This window comes from Xenopus laevis, chromosome 5S (assembly GCF_017654675.1).
Source record: "Xenopus laevis strain J_2021 chromosome 5S, Xenopus_laevis_v10.1, whole genome shotgun sequence".
Classification (NCBI taxonomy): Eukaryota; Metazoa; Chordata; class Amphibia; order Anura; family Pipidae; genus Xenopus; species Xenopus laevis.
Window position 1 is genome coordinate 129,256,971 of NC_054380.1, and position 23,815 is coordinate 129,280,785.

The following is a 23,815-nucleotide window of genomic DNA, read 5'->3' on the forward strand; positions in this document are numbered from 1 at the left end:
CAGAAAAGAGGGGTAAAAAAAATTATGAATTTGACACTAAAAACACAGCAAACGCCCCTCCCCACCAAAAAAAATGAATGAATGTGTTATATAAACGTGCAAAAAGAGCGCTTTGGGTGCAGCGTTTGTACTGTAAGATTCAGAGCCTTGCGCAGGGAAGTACTATAGACTACCATACCATTAAACAGTGTCAGTAATTCCAATAGTTGTGTGCGGCTGTTAGAACAGGTTGGAACAAACCAGCAAGGCTGATCATCATTCCAATATGCGCATTAATGCCCAGCGCTAGGACCCTGCAGTTCCCCTTGTCGTGCGCAGCACCAAGCCCCGCCCATGAGGCAGTGCAGAGCGAGGAGCTGTCAGTATCGAGACTTGAGCTGAGCCCCGGGATTCCCAATTGTACTGCGGCGCAATCTGGAGCTCGTATTGCCGGCGCTCCGCTCAGGCGCCTTCCAGGAGGATCTAGAGCCAGCGCTAGGGCAATTCGGCCGGGTTTACCCCCCTCACCTGCGAGCCCAATCCACGGAACCGCCAGCAGAGACCCCAGCTCTGGGTTGTTCCATTGTGTTCACATAGGTGAATCCGCGCAGCAGCGTTAACTGTAAGTGACATTTCTGCTTTGCCATGTAGTGTGTGTGTGTTTTGTGTTTGTAAATGTGTGTGTGTATTTGTATGTGAGTGTGTGTATGTGAGTATATTGTGTGTGTATGGGGGGGGGGGTGCTGATTACAACAGATGTCAGAGAGGGTTTATGTGATTGGGGGGCAGTGACTTGTGTGATACCCACAAATATCACTGTGTGTGTGTGTGTGTGTGTGTGTGTGTGTGTGTGTACCAGTATTATACAATGAGGGGTCGGGAAGCTCAGACTGATCAGTATAAATATATTGGTACCAACATTATAGAGTGAGGGGGTCTGTGATACTCAGCAAGGGGTCGGTGCCACTCTGGTTCATACTCACAGGGGCAGGATTAGGTCTCATTGCCAAGGTGCTGCTGGGTTTAGTGTGTGTGTGTGTGTGTGTGTGGGGGGGGGGGGGGTCTGTGATTCTCATTGTTCCTTAGTTGACCAAGGGGGTCTGTGACACTCTGTTGGTTATTATCAGTAAGTATCATCAGTATGTATTATGGTGTATGTATTATGGTGGGGTTCTGTAAAGCCTGAATAGCTCAGTATATGTTGATTATTAACAGAATCGATTTTGGGGGGTTCTAAGATGCTCACAGAGCTCGGTATACATTGGCTTACTATTATTAAGGGTTTGGGGGTGTTCTATGGTGTCTGTTTGCCACGTTGGTGCGATATGGTGGGGGTGTCTATGATGTTCACAGAGTCTATTTAATGAACCAATCTATGATTTATCTCACCTCAATATATCATCCTCAATACATAACACTCGGAACCTGGTTAAAGTGTCACTAAAAGTGAGGAAATGACTCGGGGAGCCCATGTGCAGGTACTGACGGGGGAGCCCATGTGCAGGTACTGACGGGGGAGCCCATGTGCAGGTACTGACGGGGGAGCCAATGTGCAGGTACTGACGGGGGAGCCCATGTGCAGGTACTGACGGGGGAGCCCATGTGCAGGTACTGACGGGGGAGCCCATGTGCAGGTACTGACGGGGGAGCCCATGTGCAGGTACTGACGGGGGAGCCCATGTGCAGGTACTGACGGGGGAGCCCATGTGCAGGTACTGACGGGGGAGACCATCTGCAGGTACTGACGGGGCAGCCCATGTGCTGGTACTGACAGGGGAGCCCATGTGCAGGTACTGACGGGGCAGCCCATGTCCAGGTACTGACGGGGCAGCCCATGTGCTGGTACTGACGGGGGAGCCCATGTGCAGGTACTGACGGGGGAGCCCATGTGCAGGTACTGACGGGGGAGCCCATGTGCAGGTACTGACGGGGCAGCCCATGTGCAGGTACTGACGGGGCAGCCCATGTGCAGGTACTGACGGGGCAGCCCATGTGCAGGTACTGACGGGGGAGCCCATGTGCAGGTACTGACGGGGGAGCCCATGTGCAGGTACTGACGGGGGAGCCCATGTGCAGGTCTTGACGGGGGAGCCCATGTGCAGGTACTGACCAGGGAACCCATGTACTTAGCCATCTGGCTGCAGCAGACCATGCACTTTCTTGGCTGTCAAATGATAGTAAGAAAATAAAACCTTCTGCATGAATCATACATGCATACACCATGGAGTCATTCGTTTTTGTTTTATTCACAGGCATCCCTAGATCACTGCAAACCCACAACCGGCCCCCATTATTCTATTCATATTATTCTCACCCCTTCCCCAGGTGCCAGCAGTGTATTGAAGTGGAGCCGCTGCTGTTTTTCATCTTTAATCTCTGCATTGTGTTGCCTGTGACATACAGTAAGGTGTTTCTTCGCCAGTTGCCTTGTCCTTTAAAACCCATTGATGTGGTCTATTGATCGGAGCTGTCAATGCAATCTGCACACGATGGACACACAATTATCTGCATCAACCTTGTGCCCTTCTCTTTCCCACCATTGAGCTCCCCCCTAAATGCTCGGGCACCAGGCGACTGAATTGAAAGGGCTGCAGGGAACTGCAGAAGTGGTGTATGGTCCCTATACTGTGTATTCATGATAAGACAAGGACGAATTGGGTTTAACCCTTAAACAGCCAGGCAAGTATACAGCCAGAGAGTTCAGCCATATAGAATGTGCAGTAACAAATAGGACCTTTCGGTGGCGGGTCCTTGAGTCGGATCAGTCAAACAGTCAAATTAAAACGTAAAAAGCATTAAGCATTGAAATACTAACCTGGGAGGCACAACTTGGGGGCTTAGGGGGGTACATGCAGGGGTATCTACTTTGGGCCCTCCAGTTTCATGGGGCCCACAGGCTAGTGCTTGAATGCAGAAGAAAGCAAACAGTCCGGGTTGTGCAAATGATACCTATGTGCAACCCTTGGCTAGCAAAGGATGACGGGAAGCCGGTTGGTTCATAATTAACAAGGGCTGAAGGGGGTAGGGCAAGCAGATCATTTTGGGTTATAGCAACACCATTCTTAGTGCCATAGGACTTGCACGGTGGAGGAAAGTGATATCAATGGCATTGTATATGTTGGTGCAAGGATTATAGTGCTGAGCACAATTGTGAGCTGTCGGGATTTCAATTTTTGCTCTGCTTCCCATCTCCCTGACTTCCTCGCTATCCCACTTCCTTTAATCGTTATGCCTCATCCCCACACGATCCGTAACAAAGCTGAAAAAAAAATCTCATTAGCGAGTGCGTTACCGACGCCTAAATATTGTCACACTTCCGATCGCATTAGCCCCCTTGCCCGTGCGGATCTGAGCCCAGCGGAGAGCAGAGAGTCATCCCGTGTCTCGGGGAGGAGATCGGAAGTGACCTCTGCCCGTCACTAAAGGTTATTTGTTAGAAAGATCTTTCTGTGGCTTTTGCCTGATTCATATTGAAGCTAATTGTATGCACTCAGTGGTGCCCACCCTTTCTTCACCGCAGAGCCCCCCCCCTGACTGCAGATGGTGATATTATCCCTATGGGCATCCAAATCCGCAAGACATTTTTCTATGTGGTGTGTGCCATATTGCCGCGTCTATAGGTATAAACCATTATTGTGTAAATTAAATCTGGCACTATTATCTAAATCTAATTATGGCCACTCTTCCCCCTGCTCGGTCACTAATCCACTTTCCCACTGCAGTGGCCGAATTCATATCATCGGGCTTTTGTGCTAGCACTCGGACAAAAGAGACAGGCAGAGGTGCAGTCAAATCCTCTATGTACGAGAGAGAGTTAAAGAGTGCAGGCTGTAGACCGGGAGGAGGGGACTTTGTCTATGGCAAGTCGCATTATCTGACTGCAGTATGCCAGGGACCCATCTCTTTCTCCGCAGTAATGGGTGTTAATGCAGCAGTCACGGAGTTGAAGGCAGGAAAGTAATGATGGGCGTTTGTGATAAAGGATGGAAAATCTGCCGCTGTGTTTAAGACCCAGGGAACTTTGAGATGGGTTAGGAATGTGCAGAGTTTTATATTGGGGTTGTAATATGATGACGTGCTCATGTTGCAGTGCCATAAGCGTATATCAATTACTAGGGATGATTGCTGTTTTTTCATAGAGAATATAAATAAACATCCCTGGTGCAGAGAAGGGTTTATAGATGACAATTAGCATTGTCAGTTTGCTGCAGTCACTTGCAGTCCTTTTTAAGCGTAGCATTGCTCTGTCAACTCCTGGCAACTTCTAAAATTTGTGAGCTGCGGTCCTGCAGCACCAAGAGGCCGAACACCGCAGCCACTATTTTTGCAATGTATATACCCATGACATGGGCAGATACTGCGTTTTAATTTGGGACCAATTTGGGGTGTTGAGAGACAATCCTGCAGGGGTCATTTGCATCCATGTGCCTTTACTGAACCCCTGCCTAGTCTGCTGTTTCATAGACACTCAGATTTAACCTTAGCAAGATTTCTTATTATTTCAGAAGTATTACAGGTATAGGATAAGTGGCAGTGGCACAGTTCAAGGTATTGCGCATACAGGGTTTCGGGGGGAGGTTGTTGGCAAGCTGCAGCCATGATATCATGGAGATGGAGGCGACTGCACTTGGCAGCCCTTCAGTTTATTGTGCTCTTAGATCTAAGAGAGGAATTAGGTTATAGATGCAATATACCTAACTACCAGGTGTATTCACCTAATAAATCCCCCTCACCTGTGTGTGTGGTAAAGTCATTGGATTAAATGGTGGTACATCTGGTGTTTTCTCCTGTACAACTACACTGTGCATTGTGAGCTTGCAATCTGTTTTTGTGATATATAGTAGCTCTATAGCAGACAGGCCTAACTGCTGACTGGCTGTAGATATTAAAAAGTATGATGCCGACAGTCAAGGACCTAACTGCCAGGTTGCTCTTTGATCTGTGACACGGCACATGCTGTCTGGCATCAGCAACAGAAAAAGGCACCATCAGGGAATGGGTTAAAAAAATAGCAACACAGACCAAAATCTAAAATGGATTGAAATACAGATATGTATTACCCCGAGAGCATTGGCTTCTCCATAATTCCATTCCTAAAACCATCATTGTTCATTTATATGAAGTCAATACGTTACACAGCCCTTGACAATAATATCTACTGATCTACACTTGTTTATGTAAAATCTGGGGACGAACACCCACCCATTCTCTTTGCTCATTGCGGAGCTTTGGTCTGGCAGTATAAAAGATTTTGGGTAGTTTGGCAAATGAGCAGAACCCAGTTGGCCCACTCACATGGCAGTGATGTGGGATTTCAATAATGTGGAGTGAGTAAACATGATCTGTAAAATGCATATAGACAATTTTAATTAGTTTGATTTTGCTGTTTGGTCCTTTTAAAAAGGGTGCTCTACATGTGGCAGTGCTCAGAGGTGGAGGAGAAGTCGTGGCTTAGGGATTTTTGGTGTTACTGTTCCTTTAAAGAAGAAGGAAAGACTAAAATTACGTAAACCTGATCAGAAAAGCCTATGTAAATACACCAGTAAACCCTCAAAGTAATGCTGCTCTGTCAAAAGAAACATTTCTTTCCTTCTATTGTGTACTCATGGGCTTCTGTATCAGACTTCCTGTTTTCAGATTAAACCTCCAGGGCTAGGGCTTGAGCATGCTGTTTGCTCCCTTTCCCCCCTCTCCCCCCCCCTCCCTGCTGTAATCTGAGCCCAGAGCTATGAGTGAGCAGGGAGAGACTCAGGCAGGAAGTGATGTCACACCAAGCTAATATGGCAGCTGAGCTGCTATGCAAAACAGTCAGAGAAGTCTTCTAGAACTATTTACTCAGGTATGGTAAAGCATTCTGCAGAATAAATATAGTCTTATAGTTTACACTATTGTGGCTAATTTATTGGCAATAACCTGCTCCGGTCGCTTTCATTCTCTTTTAATACTGATACCCACAAAGGACCTTCCAGAACATTGGCCGATTCACTGGAAAAATTATACAAAATTATACAAGGGTTCAGCGGGATATTAAGCAAAGAGGGGTGTTGGCCCAGGGTTTCATTTTAGTGACTGTAAACAGGGGGACACCTAAACAATCTAAACAATGCTATCCTAAACGAACAGAGAGAGCCTCTAGAGCTAATACTCAGGTATGGTAAAGCATTCTGCAGAATAAATACAGTGTCATACCTTGCACTATTGTGGCTAATCTATTGGCAGTAAATTGCTTTGGTAGCTTTCCTTCTCCTTTAATGGTTGAGAAGGAGTACCACAGGGCATTAGAAAGCATGACTAGATGGTTTTAGATGTAGTAATTCAAATGGACAGATGTGTAAACTTAGCATTTTAGTGGTGCAGAAGGTGTAGCTTAGAGATTGGAAAGGTCAGTGGAGGAGAAGATGTGGCTCAGTGTTTGAGAAGGAGTTACTTAATAGAGGAGAAGGTGTAAACTATTAAAGAAGATGGCTTATTAGTTGAAGAGTTGTAAATCAGCAGTGTTAAGTTAAATAGTTATATTGGAAAATGAGGTGTAGCATAGTGTTTGAGAAGGATTAACTTGGTGAAGACCAAGGTGTAGGTTTGAGTTTGAGAAGTAGTTATAGTGGAAAAAGAAATGTAGCCTAGTGGTTGAGAAGGAGTCACTTGGCGGAGAATTAGATGTAGATAGGTGTTTGATGAGGATTGTCTTTGTGGGGAATTTGTGTATCTCATATTCTGAGAAGGAGTAACCGCTTGGAGAAGAAGGTGTAGCTTAGTGTTTGAGAAGTAATAACTTGGTGGATTGTCTTTGTGGGGAATTGGTGTATCTCATATTCTGAGAAGGAATAACCTCTTGGAGAAGAAGGGGTAGCTTAGTGTTTGAGAAGTAATAACTTGGTGGATTGTCTTTGTGGGGAATTGGTGTATCTCATATTCTGAGAAGGAGTAACCTCTTGGAGAAGAAGGTGTTTGAGAAGTAATAACTTGGTGGTGAAGGAGATGTAGTTTACTGTTTCAGAGAAGAAGGAGATGTAGCTTAGTGTTCCAGAAGTAGTAACCTCTTTGAGAAGAAGGTGTAGCTAGGTGTTTGAGAAGGATTGACTTGGTGTGATGGAGGTGTAGCTTAGTGTTCAAGAAGGAGTAACTTCTTGGAGAAGAAGGTAAATCTTAATGTTTAAGAAGCAATTCTAGTGTAAAACTAGGTGTATCTTAGTATTTAAGAAGCAGTTGTAGTGGAAAGGGAATTGTAGTTTTGCGAGGATGGAGGTGTAGCTTAGTGTTTGGAAAGAAGTAACCTCTTGGAGAAGAAGGTGTAGATTAGGGTTTCAAGAGTGACTTGGCTGAGATGGAGGTATTGCTTCGCGTTTGAGAAGGAGTAACTCATTGGACAAAGAGGTGTGGCCTAATGCTTGAGAAGGAGGTGTAACTTAGTGTTTGTGTTTAATGCGCCTCCAGTCCAGTAGTGCAAGCCCCAAATAACTGAATGTTCCTGCTCTGTAACTGGCCACAAATTATGGTATTGGTCAAAAGAGATATTGTGGTAGTAGGTTGCCTTTTGTAAATTGTAAGCTTCTTGGGCCAGGCTCTCAATGTGCTTAGAAATGTCTGTTTAAAGCAGATTATCGTTTTGGGCCTATATCTAAATGTGAGCTCTCTGTGTTTCTTTGTTTTAAAGGCAAACACATTTTTCTGGTATTTTGTCAAGCGGTGCGATTGTACATGAATCATCCTGCGCCCTGTGCTTGTGTTGAGAATGAAATGCTAATTCATTTTCTGTATTCTTTATGGCTCCCATCCTTCAAATGGGGATGCGTGGTAGGAAAACACTAGACTAGGTGCTATTTTCCCTTTCATTGGCAGGGAATAACATGACGGAGACCTACATTTCATCCCTGCCTGCTATATCTCAATAGATCAGGTGGGTGGGGGGACGGAGAAGTCAGCTGCAAATATAGATTTTTTTCTTTTTTTATTTAGATTTTTTTCTCCAGTCAAGCCAAGTAATCAATATCAATCCTGTTGTGTTCACTTATCTGTCTTTGTGTTAGAGCAGAACACATGGAAGAATAGGGATGTCAGTAGGATGGAAGACTGGCCCCTGAATCTTTTTTAGTTAGCCTCATACAGCCTCATGTTGTTTTTATTTTAATAGTCGTTGAAAAGAAGGGGCATGACTGATTTTAAGCCAGATTTTAGGGTTTGGGTCCCCTGAGACAATCTTTAAGGAACACTGATTACAGGAAAGGCTAAAGTGAGTGTTTCTCTTATGCAGATGAGCAGTGCCAATCATTCAGGGCTCCTATACGAGGGTAGTCTTTAATACAGATATAGGATCTGTTATTTGGAAATCCATTATCCAGCTCCAAATTACATAAAGGATAAATTTATTATAAAAAAGAAAAAAATAACAAAAAATTACAAAATGATATTTGGTGAGCCCAACGCGTTTGACCATAAGGGTCTTCCTCAGGGGCACAAATAATAAAAAAAAATTAAAAAGGAATTTTTTTATTTTTTTTTATTATTTGTGCCCCTGAGGAAGACCCTTAAGGTCGAAATGCATTGGGCTCACCAAATATCATTTTGTAATTTTTTCTTTTTTGTAATAAAAGTATTTGTCTTCAATTGGGTGTGCTATCCCTTTTGATTATATTTAGTATCTATTCTTGGAGACCGTGATGGGGAGTCTCCCATGGATAAGCCCCCTGCATTCTATTTTTGAGGGTGTGCGCCCTCTCTTCCAATTCAAACAAATTACATAAAGGTCCTCTCTCATAGACTCCATTTTATCCAATAATCCAAATTTTAAAAAATGATTTCCCTTTTCTCTGTAATAATAAAACAGTAGCTTGTACTTGATCCCAACTAAGATATAATTAATCCTTATTGGAGGCAAAACCAGCCTATTGGGTTTATTTAATGTTTACATGATTTTCTATTAAAGATCCGTTATCCGGAAAACTCCAGATCCTGAGCATTCTGGATAATTGGTCCCATACCTGTATTATTAATATTAAACCTGCTTGTTTTAACATTTTAACTCGGACCCCAAAACATATTATGCCCCTAAACTGTAATCATAAAACCTTCCTGGAAAATCCTGATAGAGAAGAGCTCAGCCAGTAAGCAAATTGTCAGTAACACTGTTACCAACAGCAACACATGATCATGCAAACTGATTTTTGTGACAGTTAAAGTAGAAGTAAACTCTAAAAATGCCATATTTTATATAGTGAACTTATTGCACGAGGCTAAAGTTTCAGCTTGTCAATAGCAGCAATGATCCAGGACTTCAAACTTGTCACAGGGGGTCACCATCTTGGAAAGTGTCTGTGACACTCACATGCTCAGTGGGCTCTGATTGGCTGTTGAGAAGCTAAGCTTAGGGCTCGTCACTAATTATCCAGCAGAAAATGAGCTTCCCTGGCTGTAATATAAGCTGATGCTACAGGTTTGCTGATTATTAAATTCTGATGCTAATTGCACTGGTTTCTGTGCTGCCATGTAGTAATTATCTGTATTAATTACTAATCAGCCTTATATTGTGACATTTCTATTCTATGTGTACTGTATATTGTGAGTGGTCCCTAAGCTCAGTAAGTGACAGCAGCACAGAGCATGTGCAGTGAATCAGCAGAAAAGAAGATGGGGAGCTACTGGGGCATCTTTGGAGACACAGATCTTTACTGCTAAAAGGCTGTGGTTGCCTTGGGCTGGTACAGAAGCACAAAACATAATGTACAACATTTCTATATACTTCTTTAGTTAGGCTTTAGTTCTCCTTTAAATAATATGCTAAAGTGTTTCAACCAACCAAAAAAGAGATGTGAAGGCTTTGAATACTTGGATACTTTTGTATACTGTTACTTCCAGGCAAATCCCAGGCTCAGTCTCCGCTCAGGTCGATCATAATTATTATTGAACTACTAATTAACTCAACGAAACTCCCCAAAATCTTGACTTTCAATAGGAATTGGACTCCCAAGGCAGCTAGCATGGAGCGGCAGTAAATTGCTTTAATTGATTTGGGACTTTCATCAGGGAACCAGAATATCACACTAAGTACTGTTTATTTAGCAGTTTTCTCATTTTGTTTTGGTTTCGTCTTTGGGTTAATCTCCCTTAACTTGGTGATCCCAGCATTTAATGTATCGGTCATGACCTACTTCCATAATAACGAGGTGTTTGAATTTCGGCTCCATCATTATCAAATAATGCAATTTTTTTTAAATGATTTCCTTTTTCTGTGTAATAATAAAACAGTAGCATGTACTTGATCCCAACTGAGATATAATTCATCTTTATTGGCAGCAGAACCAGCCTATTGGGTTTATTTAATGTTTATATGATTTTCTAGTACACTTAAGGTATGAAGATCCAAATTACAGAAAGATCCTTTATCCGGAAAACTCCAGGTCCCGAGCATTCACAGTGGGCCAGGGGGTTTGGGGAGCCCTTGAGACGGCAACCCTGGTGGGCCAAGAACCCCCAGTCCACAGCTGCAAATAAACCACATTCTGCATTGTGAAAACATTTCTCTGATTCCTCTTAAAAAATAGATTCTCTAAAAAAAGACGACTTCTGTCCCTAACAATACAATTCAACTGAACAGACAGCTGCGAAAATCTCCCTTCGGCAAACTGTCGGACTCAGCATTCACCCTGTGATAAATATTGCCCCTTTGTGAGCCAGTCGGAGCGAGGGAACGCATCGCACATAAGGCCGCCTTGTGCGCGGGAAACCTCTGTATCCTCCAAAACAAACCCGTCAGGTACCTCTTGCACAGCGATTTTATTCATTATTAACGGCTGCCTGACAAAGTGCACAAAACGACTTTATCTCAAACAGATTCTCTCCGATAAGCAGTGACGCTGCTGGATATGAGCATTGCACTGCAACTACTGTAGCTTAAAACGGCAGGCTAAATATCCTTGCTATAAAGCTGTTTAAACATGTTAGGTGCCCCCCTGTTTACAGTCACTAAAATGAAACCCTGGGCCGACACCCCTCTTTGCTTAATATCCCGCTGACTCCTTGTATAATTTTTCTAGTGAATCGGCCCATGTTCTGGAAGGTCCTTTGTGGGTATCAGGATTAAAGGAAAACTATACCCCCCCAAACAATGTAGGTCTCTATTAAAAGATACTGAGTAAAACAGCTCATGTGTAAAACCCTGTTTCATGTAAATAAAGCATTATCATAATAATATACTTTTTTAGTAGTATGTGCCATTGGGTAATCATAAATAGAAAATTGCCATTTTAAAAAATAAGGGCCGCCCCCTGAGAGCGTACGATTCACTGTGCACACATACAAACCACATGTAAGGTCACATGAGCCAATTAACAGACAGAGTTCTGCCTTTTGCTTCCTCACTTCTTCCTGTTACAGTTAGTGTTGTAGTATTTCTGGTCAGGTGACCTCTGAGGCAGCACAGATAGAGTCACGAAATGGTGGTTCAAGGCAAGAGATGTAAAAGGGCAATATTTATGTAAATATATATTCCAGTTTGGTAAGATTCTTTAATATGTCATTCAATTTGATATAAACTATCTGTTGCTTAAGTATTCTTTTAAAGGAGAAAGAAGGCGACCAAAGCAGGTTATTGCCAATAGATTAGCCACAATAGTGCAAGCTATAAAACTATATTTATTCTGCAGAATGCTTTACCATACCTGAGTAAATAGTTCTAGAATATCTCTTTGTCTGTTTAGCATAGCAGCTCAGCTGCCATATTAGCTTGGTGTGACATCAATTCCTGCCTGAGTCTCTCCCTGCTCACTCATAGCTCTGGGCTCAGATTACAGCAGGGAGGGGAGGAGGGAGGGAGAGAGGAGCAAACTGAGCATGCTCAAGCCCAAGCCCTGGATGTTTAAACTGAAAACAGGAAGTCTGATACAGAAGCCCATGAGTACACAATAGAAGGAAAGAAATGCTGTGTTTCTTTTGACAGAAGACTCAGAGCAGCATTACTTTGAGGGTTTACTGATGTATTTCTATAGACCTTTCTGATAAAGCTTACTTCGTTTTAGCCTTTCCTTCTCCTTTAAGCACTTGCCCTGAGTAAAGAGTTTTAGAATAACTGATCCCAAATCTGTACTTGGTACGTGTATAGGATCCGGAAACCTGTTATCCTAAAAGCTCAGAAATATGGCAAGGGCATCTCCCATAGATTCCATTTTAATCAACTAATTCACATTTTTTAAAATGATTTCCCTTTTCTCTATAATAATAAAACAGTACCTTGTACAGGTATGGAACCTGTTATCCAGAATGCTCGGGACCTGGGTTTTCCGAATAACCGAATAACGGATCTTTCAGTAATTTGGATCTTCATGCCTTAAATCCACTAGAAAATCAAGTAAACATTAAATAAACCCAATAGTAGGTTTTGCTTCCAATAAGGATTAATTATATCTTAGTTGGGATCAAGTTCAAGCTATTGTTTTATTATTACAGAGAAAAAGGAAATCATTTTGAAAAATGTGGATTATTTGGATAAAATGGAGGTTTTTTGTAATCTCGAGCTTTCTAGATAACGCATTTCTGGATAACGGATCCTATACCTGTACTTAATCCAAACTAAGATACAATTAATCCTTATTGGAAGCAAAACAATCCTATTGGGTTTATTTTATATTTAAATTATTTTTCAGTAAATTGAAAGTTTGGAGATCCAAATTACGGAAAGATTCCTTATCTGGAAGACCCCATGTCCTGAGCATTCTCACAGGTCCCGTACCTGTAATATCTTTTACTGCAGAATCAACTGTTTTAGACCTAGAGAATTCTAATATATTGAAAGAAATGTGACTTTGTTCTTCACATATTATAACATTTATGCTACAGGTATAGGACCTGTTATCCAAATTGCATGGGATCTGGAGTTTTCCAGATAATGGATCTTTCTGTAATTTGGATTTTCATACCTTAAGTCTACTAGAAAATCATGTAAACATTAAATTCCAGTAAGGATTAATTATATCTTAGTTGGGTCAAGTACAAGCTACTGTTTTATTACAGAAAAAAAGGAAATTATTTTTTATAAATTTGGATTATTGGCATAAAATGGAGTCTATGAGAGACAGTCTTTCTGTAATTCAGAACATTCTGGATAATGGATCCCATACCTGTATATTGGTATAATAGACCATTCAGAAGAGACTGGACATAGGCATGGCCACTTGATGCCTGCACTGCTCATGACTTTATTTGACCATATCTTACCCTTGTGAAGCTTTTTATATGTTTATACAGTATATATATAGTACAAATTCTTATGTGGCTCAGCTGTGTTGCACTGGCTCCCCAGGGGCCACCAGAGAGGAGGCAATTATAGAGGTGCTGTTTAGGCCTGTGGTGGGAATAAAGAAGTGATTATGGGATAGGGGGCCCACTAGAAGAATCTCGGTGCTCTGGAACTCCTTTAGGACTTAGGGCTTAATTCTATTGATGTGGGGCCACTTAGCTGCAATAAAATTAAATGTATCATTTGTTTTACTTATATATTATTAACTGGGCCCTGGCTATCAATGTCTTCATAAACGGGACAACCTGTTTCTCCATATACAGTAAGTACAGGCTGGGTATCATCATCATCATCATACAATACTTGATATTCCCATGTTCCTCTCCTTCCCGTGCGCGTGCTACAAAAGCAGGTGGATTAATGATTCTTCTAATTCTGTTCCCCTAAGTATTACACTCCATTATTAATTATTTACCTGATTTGCCGGGGATGATTAATGCATTCGCATTACACACATCGTTCCTCTCTAAGTGATTTGTTGGGTTTGTTGGTTAAACAGCCTTCTAGTCCGTAATGCAGGGATGGAAGTGTTTTCCAGCCTGTTGGTTAGGGAGCCTTGAGCTGACGCTCTGACGCTGAGGGTTGCTCCTAGTTCTTGGGTCTCAAATCTGGCACATGAAAAAAGCAATCCTCATAACTTGGAAGACGGCACCTCCAACTCTGTGCTTTTGAAAAAACAGGTCATTGATATCTTCCTAGTCAAAAGGCAAGGGGATGCCAAGAAAAATTCAGTAAAATATGGGGTAACTGGCTGGAGGATACTCTGGACACATTTTAAGAAATTTCCTTACCTGGAATGATGGGTTACGTCACAACAAAAAACTGGACATAATATACGGACTCCAGGCCAGATGCCTTGACCTTTAGTTCTTTTTTTAAGGACATTATAACTTTTGTTTACCACCAACCACCAACCGTAATGCATAATGCACTCAAAGAAGCCCACCTCAGTTCCCTCGTCCATATTTCCCCCCCCATACCCCTTCCCTATTTTTTGTTTTGCTGTTCCCTAAGGGGCTACTTCTTCCGCCCTAACCTTTTTTTTTTATTTAAACTTTCCACGATTTTAATGTCAGTTAAAGGGATACTGCCATGGAAAAACATGTTTTTGCAATTCTGCACTGAAATCCATTTCTCAAAAGAGCAAACAGATTTTTTATATTCAATTTTGAAATCTGACATGGGGCTAGACATTTTGTCAGTTTCCCAGCTGCCCCAAGTCATGTGACTTGTGCCTGCACTTTATGATGGAATTACTTTCTGGCAGGCTGTTATTTCTCCTACTTAATGTAACTGAATCAGTCTCAGTGGGACTTGGCTTTTACTATTAAGTGCTGTTCTTTGATCTTCCAGGGAGCTGTTATCTTGTGTTAGGGAGCTGCTATCTGGTTACCAAGCGACATCTGGTTACCAAACGACATCATTCCAAATGACAAAACCTGAGGGCAGACATTGGACTAGTAGGGGCAACATTACAAAGCAGGAAATAAATCACATCCATTACAGGAGTGGATACCAAGATAAGATTACTTACAATATAGGGAAGCCTCACATAAAGGCATCAACTTTAGCTTAAGGGATTGTTTATTTTTTTGGATGTGGTTCAGGTATCAGAAAAATTAGTTTTGATGCTAATGAATGTTGGTACCCAATACATAAGTGCCGATATTTCGGAAGGGGTTTTTCACAGTGAGAGCTGTGAATCAGTTGTACAGGCTGATACATTAGAAGGGGTTGGATGGCTTTTTAGCAAGTGAGGGAATACAGGGTTATGGGAGATAGCTCATAGTACAAGTTGATCCAGGGACTAGTCCGATTGCCGTTTTGGAGTCAGGAAGGAATTTTTTCCCCCTCTGAGGCAAATTGGAGAGACTTCAGATGTTTTTTCTTGCCTTCCTCTGAATCAACTGGCAGTTAGGCAGATTAAAAAAAAAACTAAAAGGTTGAACTTGATGGACTTTTTTCAACCTTACTTACTATGTATGTTACTATGTTACTATGTACCTTCCCATTGTTCTGTTGTTAGGCTGCTGGGGGGGTGATATCTCGCCAAGTTGCAGTACAGCAGTAAAGAGTGATTGAAGTTTATAAGAGCACAAGTCACATGACTGGGGGCAGCTGGGAAATTGACAACATGTCTAGCCCCATGTCACATTTCAAAATTGAATATAACAAAATCTGTTTGCTCTTTGAGAAATGGATTTCAGTGCAGAATTCTGCTGGAGCTGCACTATTAACTGATGCGTTTTGAAAAAAACATGTTTTCCCATGACAGTATCCCTTTAAATTTAAAAATAAAAAATAAATTTAAAAATACAATAAAAAATCAGAACAAGTAGGACAGATGCCTTGAAACTGCTGTAAGGTGTTAGGAGCACTAGTAGATACGAGTTAGTTTGGGAATGGCTTCAGGACAGTTTTGTACCAGGTCAGACCCCAACAGGAGGTGCACATTGCAGGTCGAGCATGTGAGTCAGGGGCGGTTGCAGTTACTTGCAGGACTGGCATACGATTGTGCTCTACTTTTTTGAAACCCAGTCCCACCATCATTTTTGTTGTTCAGTCAGTAGGGCAGACTGCAAATAATGCTCAAAATTGAATAGCAACATCTGGACCCTGCCTTTGTTCTTGTGAGTCAGATGATTATGGCTTGGAAATGTTCCCTGATAAGTTTCCAAGCAATGGCCTTGCATGCCATTGACCCAAAAGACTTGTGGACCAGAAGAAGGTAGTGACTATCAATGGGGTTTTTATTCAGCTCCATAGACTTCAGGTCACTGCAGTATGCACTCCATTGGGCATGCGTATGCGGTGGAAAAGCCGTTATGTGAGTGTGTATAAATACACACACACACACACACACACACATATAATATATATATATATATATATATATATATATATGTATATATATATATATATATATATATATATATATATATGTATATATATATATATATATATATACATATTAAGAGCCCTAGGGATAGAGCTAGTGTGCAATGTCTATACAAAGGAAGCATCACACTGCATTGAACTTTGCCATTGTTTCCCCCTCTAGTGACCTCAAAAGAAAATGTTAATTTACAAAAAAATGTCTTTTCCTTTTCCGTCAATATAGTTAAATATGCTCAGGTTTCTTTCTTTTAATTGATAGCGTAGAACGTTGCAAGATGGTAACCAGGGCCCCTGTCATTACTCTGCGAACACAAACCTTGGAATCACCAGGGCTAAAAATAACCCATTTCTGGGACACCCGCTGGCACCATGGGGCAGATGGGAAAAAAAAATCTTTTTAAAACTTCAGAGAAAAGCAAAGCAAAAAAAGCCCTCAAGCCGCCAGGTTTCCTGCATGGAGAATATCTCCGAAATTATCTGTACAGGACGCTGCCCCGGGTGTTGCTAAGCAACAAGACATTCGCTTCAGAAACAAAAGGGATGGGATATATCATGCCCCCTTGCAATGCTGTATGGAAAACTAAGAAACACTATGCGCCGGGAACGGAAGATTTAACACTTCACTTACGATACGGAAAATAGGTCACCTATTATTAATGCATTGTATTCCCCAGATAGGGGAAAAAAGGGATTAATTAACTATAAATAAATAACTAAGATGATACGGCCCCCAGTCTTTTAATTAGAAAAATCTGTTGAGTATTGTGCGGGGGGATATATTTATTTTTATACATGTATGTGGTACGTATCTACATATGATTGCCCTGGTGCTTATAATGATAGAAGTGTGGATGCTTTAACTACTAGTCCCCTGTAGCCACCTATTAGCAAGAACCAACTATGGGCTGCTATGGGTTACTAGACCTGCTGCTTTTAATATATTAACCAAATATATACTTTTTTTTATGCGGGGGAGAATACATTTTCTATGTTATCAAAAGCATTGTATGACTGGGTTGTCCAGGGAAACATCAACATGAAGAAGTATGGATTTTATCTTTGGTTTGACCATTTTTGCTTTAAATTAGCTTGGAGTTTTTGAAATCGTTCCCGGGAAAATTTATGCGCATAATCATAAGGAGATTCTACCTGGTCGGGAGGCCTAGAAAATGTGACAGAATTGTCACAATCAACATTTTGATGCCAAAAATAGCTCTTGAAAGAGAATAGACCGATTGAGGTGATTGCGCTAAGGTTTGTCGTTAAAATCTGTGGTTTCCCTATAATTAATGAAACGTTTCCCCATAAAATTCCCTTTAATTAAGGAAACCGAGTGCTTCCGTAGATGGCATGTTAGTTTAATTGGACAGGGACTGTGACAAGACATTACAATACAGAAGAGTTTTTTATACATACAAATTAAAGATTGTCCAATTTATGTTTATATTCTGTAAATCAATGAAATCATTTGAATTTTTCTATCCTACTGCATAAATATAGTATACAATTATTTAATCTCCATAATCACAATAATCTTAATAATAATTAGGTTTTTCATTGTGAAAAGGTGCAATTTAATTTATATAGCAGCAGCAATTGGAACATTGACCTGTGTATAGTAACAGAAGGCTTTTAAAAAAAAATATATGGATTTGGTCAGGAGGAGAATGCTTCCATTAGTATGGGGTTTGTGGCTGATCGATTTTTACTGGACTCCATGGAGATCCGGTCATTGCCACCAAAAGCCATTTGTTGACCTTTGCCAATTAGACGTCTTTGCAGTCAATGAAACCATATTTCTCACCAGGCATGGCTGCCTCCACTACAGAAGAATTTATTTTCATAAATGGGACTGGAGCTCCAGAAACAACCACAAGGCTTGTGTACCGAAATTGGCTTTGTCCATGGGCTGATCCAACTGGATGAATGCAATTTGATCATTCCCATGTGGTCAGTTCCATTAATGTCCATCAAATTATCCTTCGGAATGATCATTGGTTATTGGCATACATGGCCGGTGCAAGGTTAGCTTCAGTTCTAGAGGCATCACCTCCACACACAAAGTTGTAACCAGAACAATTGAAACTCTTCTGGGCTCATCATTCCAGGGATGAGATTGTTGACTTCTGAAATGCAGCAATTCTATTTTGCTTTGAACATTTTTTTCTAGACTGAGGGGTAAACTGTCAGCCCTAGGAAATTGTCAAGGAGCTTGTAGACAATGCAAGATTTTTTAAGTAGCTGATGCTGAAATATAGGTGACCAGGTACAGTCAAGGACCATACTGATGTAGTTCAGGTTTCCATGGGCAGATTTAGCTGTCCCTTGTGATCTGGTCCACCTGGATGAACAGGACAACCACATATTTAAGATGCAGAGGCTACCTTGTGGATTAGGGTGCAACAGATGACAAAGGGTCATTGTGTGTTCAAAGGCAGGGTCACAATAGTTTACTACAAACACAACTGTTATTATAGAAATCACTAGAATCTAATGTAGAGAATGTTGACACAGGAAATAATGTGATGTGTTTCCAGCATTTCTTGAATAAGAGCATTTATCATTGCAAACCAAGAGATGTGTAAATTATTCTTGGTTTTACAAAAACCAAATCATTCTTCTTCTGCAGGATTGTTAAGTTGATGAATAAAAAATGAACACTGGAGATTGCTGTTCTCAAAGGTGGTTAATCTGCTGATCGCGTGGAAAAGGAAAGTACAGATGCAGTGTGGGTTATCCCAGGAGGAGTGCCTGGATATTTTCATGCTAATAACATATTGTAATAGATCTTTGCAGGTGGATTCAGAGATAATCAAGTGGAACAATCTAGTTCAGAAGCCTCTATCTTCATCTGTGGTGTAAGAACCTTCTGAGGGGTTTCTCCCACTGTATTTTATTGCCGCCTGTCCATCGCAATTATGGGCTGCATTGAACTAATTACAGTTGTGATCAGTGATATTGATCAGGGCTTTTTCCAGAAATGGATTTTTCTAATGCAGGAGGAGGTGCCCATCTTAAAAAGTTTCATTTGTTCAGCCTGGGCTTCATGGTAGCTTAGTAGTAATCAGTCTCAAACCATTTATTCCTCAGCAAGGTCACTGAGAAGGTCATCGTGTCGTAGCTGTAAACTCATCTGCCAACCAAGTTCTTTTATATCCAATAGACTTAGGCTAGAAAATAATTGGTACAACACTGTGGAGCAGACTTGGAATTCTGGAATGCTAATCCATTTTAAGGATGTGACCTCATGAGTCATTTTATGAAACGGTTAGCTCAATTACAAAAGGGCTAAGGCCAGCCCAGGGCTTCTGCTACAAAATGTGCACCAGTGCTCTCCTGCCCACACAAAGTCCCATGGCTTGTGCACTCTAGAATCAGTGACTGTAATTACACCTAAATAAACAGCTTCTCATTATCTTTTAAAAAAGAAAGTAGCTACAGCATACAAGGCTCCTTCTTCTTTGCTTTTTTTGTAGCAGTGATTACAATATATTATTGTAGTGTGTGTTATGGTAGTGCCATAAAAACTTGAAATTGTACAGTGCAGGTTATTTTTATTCATTTTATGCATGCAGAGCTAATGATGATTGCAGTAATTCCTCTTGCTGTCAACAGTGACCTTGTAACAGCCCTTTGTGAGTGTAAATTGGGTGTATCTCAGCTTCAAAATAATTAAATCATTTCTGGTGAAAGCATATACAATGGAATTTTACGGCTTAACCAGTTCTACCCACTAATTACAAATTAGGTTGAACTCCAGCTTTTTGTTGCTTCTGGCCATCATGGGTCAGACCAAGCATTTTCCATTTAAGTTTACTCCTAGTGAAGGCTGATTCTTCTAGCCAGGACACAGTGCACTCTCGGTTTATATTTACCAATGTAAATGCCAACCTCAGCACCCAATGTTTAGGTATTTACCCGGCACCCACAGTCCAACCACACCTTTACCTCCTATCTGGAAGAGTTTGTGGGGCCAAGGTCCAACTGGCATGGTTAGAGTTAGGAAATAAAAGGAGCTGGTCTAATGCGTCTTAAATAGTGTGCTGCTGGGCACAACACAGTTATATGTTCTGGAATTGTTCCCCTTCCCACGTGTGTGCCCAAGGGTGGCACAAATTTAAGAGGGGCATGCCGCCCAGCTACACCAGAATTATGCTCACATACAGAACACTGGGGTCTAGGCGTGCTGAAACTTTCTACACGTCCATTCCTCGGTACTCCGTAAGTGAGCTAAAAGGTTGGACCTTAGGGAGGGAAGCAACATTATTTAGTTATGAGTCACTTATAGTTTGGGTGGTTAGGTGAGACAAATTAGACTCAAACGAAATCCAAAATATCTGCCAATACAATGGTGGCTTATCACATCAGTCCAGTCAAGTGTTTATTGAGATCCTCTCTATTTATGGGGACCCCACGTTTCGTTGGTTGCTCCTGTTTTAAATGGTGGGTGAGTTGATCCCTCGTCAGTACAGGTACTTTCATTCTTGAAGGGCGGCCTAAGGTGATCTTGCAACAAGTGTTGCCCTTCAAATAATAAATAAATGAAATACCTCTTAAGATATCTCAGACCAGCTTCCCAAGACAAATGGACTTTCCCAACTTTCAACTTGTGCACTTTTACCCTCCAATTTGTGCCTGTATGTTAGTCACCCACCCACTTAGACTGCAAGCTCTAGGGGGCAGGGACCTCCTTCCCACTGTGTCTTGCACATTTAAGCTCTGTGTCCTTATATGAGCTCTATATATGTTTATTGTTATGTTGATGCTTTTAAATGAAGCACATTGGCTAATTATTTGGGGTGCCATAATTATTTGGGGGGGTGGGGGGCAGAAAATACCTTGTCACTGAAGGCTCAGATCTATTGCAAATCACATTTAGACTGGGGCACCAGGAACCAGGTAGCATAGAGGCGCACACAAACGAACTCCACATGCAGGGCGGGAGCTATATCCAAACATCCAGGACGTTCCACTCTGGTCATGTGGGTATAGCAAACACTGAATTAAAGGCGCATGACCATAACGGTCACTTCGTCAGAAGGCTTCTGACAAAGTCTTTTTAATGAAGATTTTATACAGCTTTTCACTTAGCATCATACCTCCCAACTGTCCCTTTTTAGGAGGGACAGTCCCTCTATTGACAGCTCAACCCGCAGTCCTTCATTTGTACTGGAAAGTCCCTATTTTCTCTTCACTGAACAGCCAGAAAAAGAAACAACGTTTCTCACTTAATTGGCTTTTAGCAGAGAGCACAGAACAGCTAACAGGTGCAAATAAGATACTTTGTAACCATTTTGAGACACAAAAAATTAGTTTAGATAAGGAGAAATATTTTCAAACCAAAATAACCTGCCAAATTTTGTAAAATGAACATGGTAATTAGTGGGGTGTGGCCACAGAAATGGCGGGGTCAAAAAATGTCCCTCTTTTTACTTCCAAAATGTTTGAAAGTATGTAGCATTTCTATCCAAAAGTTAATCCAACGTATGCGCCTTTAATTCAGCGTTTGCACCAGGAACCAGGTGTCTGTGATCTGTTTTATCACTTCCCCGGTGGGATTCTGGAGCTCACTGGGGAACACTTAAAAGTAATTACATGTACAGTGATGGATATGATCAAAAGATAATTTAAATATCACAGCAGAAGGGTAACTTTTATTCCAGGGACCCTAATGAGATGGGCGGTTGAGCAGAACAGATATCTGGAAAGGAAAATGAGACAAGGCCAGTTAATTAGAGTCACAGTCGGTAATAGAGTGGTCTCTGAGAAGCTGCGTGGAGCCTTCTAGCCATTGTGACTAATCTCTTCATTTTAAACTCTGATATTAACTAAAGCTCACAAGCTGATAAAATTTCATTGTCTCATATCAGGAGAATATTGCTGTAATAATATCATTTATTAATGTAGTCTTATTTATTTCTGTAATTTTATTGCTGTTGGGGAGATGCTGCTTCAAATTTATGGCAATGGGATGAGGAGGCTGCATAAGATCATTCAATTAATATACACATAGGGGCCCATTTACTTAGCTCGAGTGAAGGAATAAAAAAAACCTTTGAATTTCGAATGTTTTTTTGGCTACTTCGACCATCGAATTGGCTACTTCGACCTTCGACTTCGAATCGAACTAAAAATTGTTCGAATATTCGATAGTCGAAGTACTATCTCTTTAAAAAAAACTTCGACCCCCTTGTTCGCCACCTAAAACCTACCAAAGTCAATGTTAGCCTATGGGGAAGGTCCCCATAGGCTTTGCAATCTTTTTTTGGTCAAAGAAAAATCGTTCGATCAAACTATTTGCGGTAAATCCTTCGACTTCAATATTCGAAATCGAAGGATTTACATTCGACAGTCGAATATCGAGGGTTACTTAACCCTCAATATTCGACCCTAGGTAAATCTGCCCCATAATTTGTTTGGGGGGGCATTGTTTCTTGTACAATTAGTAATGTGTATCTTGATTAGTTGGATGTGCCTTGAACATCACACCCTTAAAAATGGCATACATCTCAACCATCCCTATTTAGAAGGGAGAGCTATCAGAAAGTAGCAGGGTTTGAGGCAGCATATGACTGGCCATTATTAATTAAGAATAAATTGATTTACATCATCCTAATTTTTTTACCCAGGAGTATTGGGAGGAATGGTGGGACAAATACTATGACTCCACACAGACATATGAGTGTTGCGGGAGCAGGTAGTGGGTTTAAGTTGCAACTTTGACCTCACCACTGTCTATCCCATATTTCATAAATAGGATTCAATGTTCCTTTGTGGTGCAAAGCATCAAGGAATATATTATGCTCAGAGTGGGCGTTATCAAGCCTTTGTGCTGCTGTCCTCAATTTAATCTCTCGAGTCTCAACTAGCGATGGCAATTAATCATCTAGTAGGTTATAAATCATAGGGTTATTAAGTAAAAACATTAAAAACAATCAACAGTGATGGTAAAGGAGAAGGTCATCTGAGCAGCTTTTAGATTGGTTTTCTTTATTTATTTTGATGTTTGAATTATTATTGTATTTGTGATTTTTTTCAGGCCACAAACAACAACAACAAAAAAATAAATATAAAATAAAATCAATCCCTACTGCAAATCTGCCTCCTGTATTGTAATGGATTTAAGGTTGGACTACCAGGGTAATATTATATGAATAAAAGAAGGGGAACTGGTTTAGAAAGGCCAGCCATGCTTACATATAACTTATTTGGAATGTGAAACCCTACAATATGCCCTGGACTGTACTGTATATGGTTCTTGGACTCAAAAATCTGTTTTTTCACCAGAATTTTTCTTCTGTAGGTAATAAATATGAACCAATGTTGAGCACAGGTGTAGTCAAAGTTCTAACTGTTGTAGCTTCTAAACATGAACCAGCGAGCAAAGGTCTTGTAATTGCTATTGGAGACACCAGGGGGCAGACGAAGTGGCTAACGCTAGAGACTTTTCGCCAGCGTTGTCAACTGCAGGGACATCACTTCCTCACTAACAGGCGCAAACAGGCAGCTGAAAGAGACAGACGCTAGAATTCATTCGCACTCTTTCGCCAAGGGAACAATTCGCTCTGGCGAATGGACATTACTCCCCAAATTCACTAAAATGTGGATTTTACTGAACGTTGCCTCTTTCGCCAGGCTTCCCTTTGCGAG

The 23,815-nt window shown here is 41.2% G+C and overlaps 1 protein-coding gene across 1 annotated transcript in view; it reads left to right on the plus strand.

Annotated features, from left to right (window-relative positions):
• The first annotated feature begins 392 nt into the window (after positions 1-392).
• The window catches only part of vsnl1.S (visinin like 1 S homeolog), a 99,161-nt gene continuing 75,738 nt past the window's right edge, over positions 393-23,815 (plus strand). The window contains 1 exon segment of the mRNA NM_001095006.1: positions 393-601. The gene's annotated coding sequence lies outside the window, so the exon portion shown is untranslated.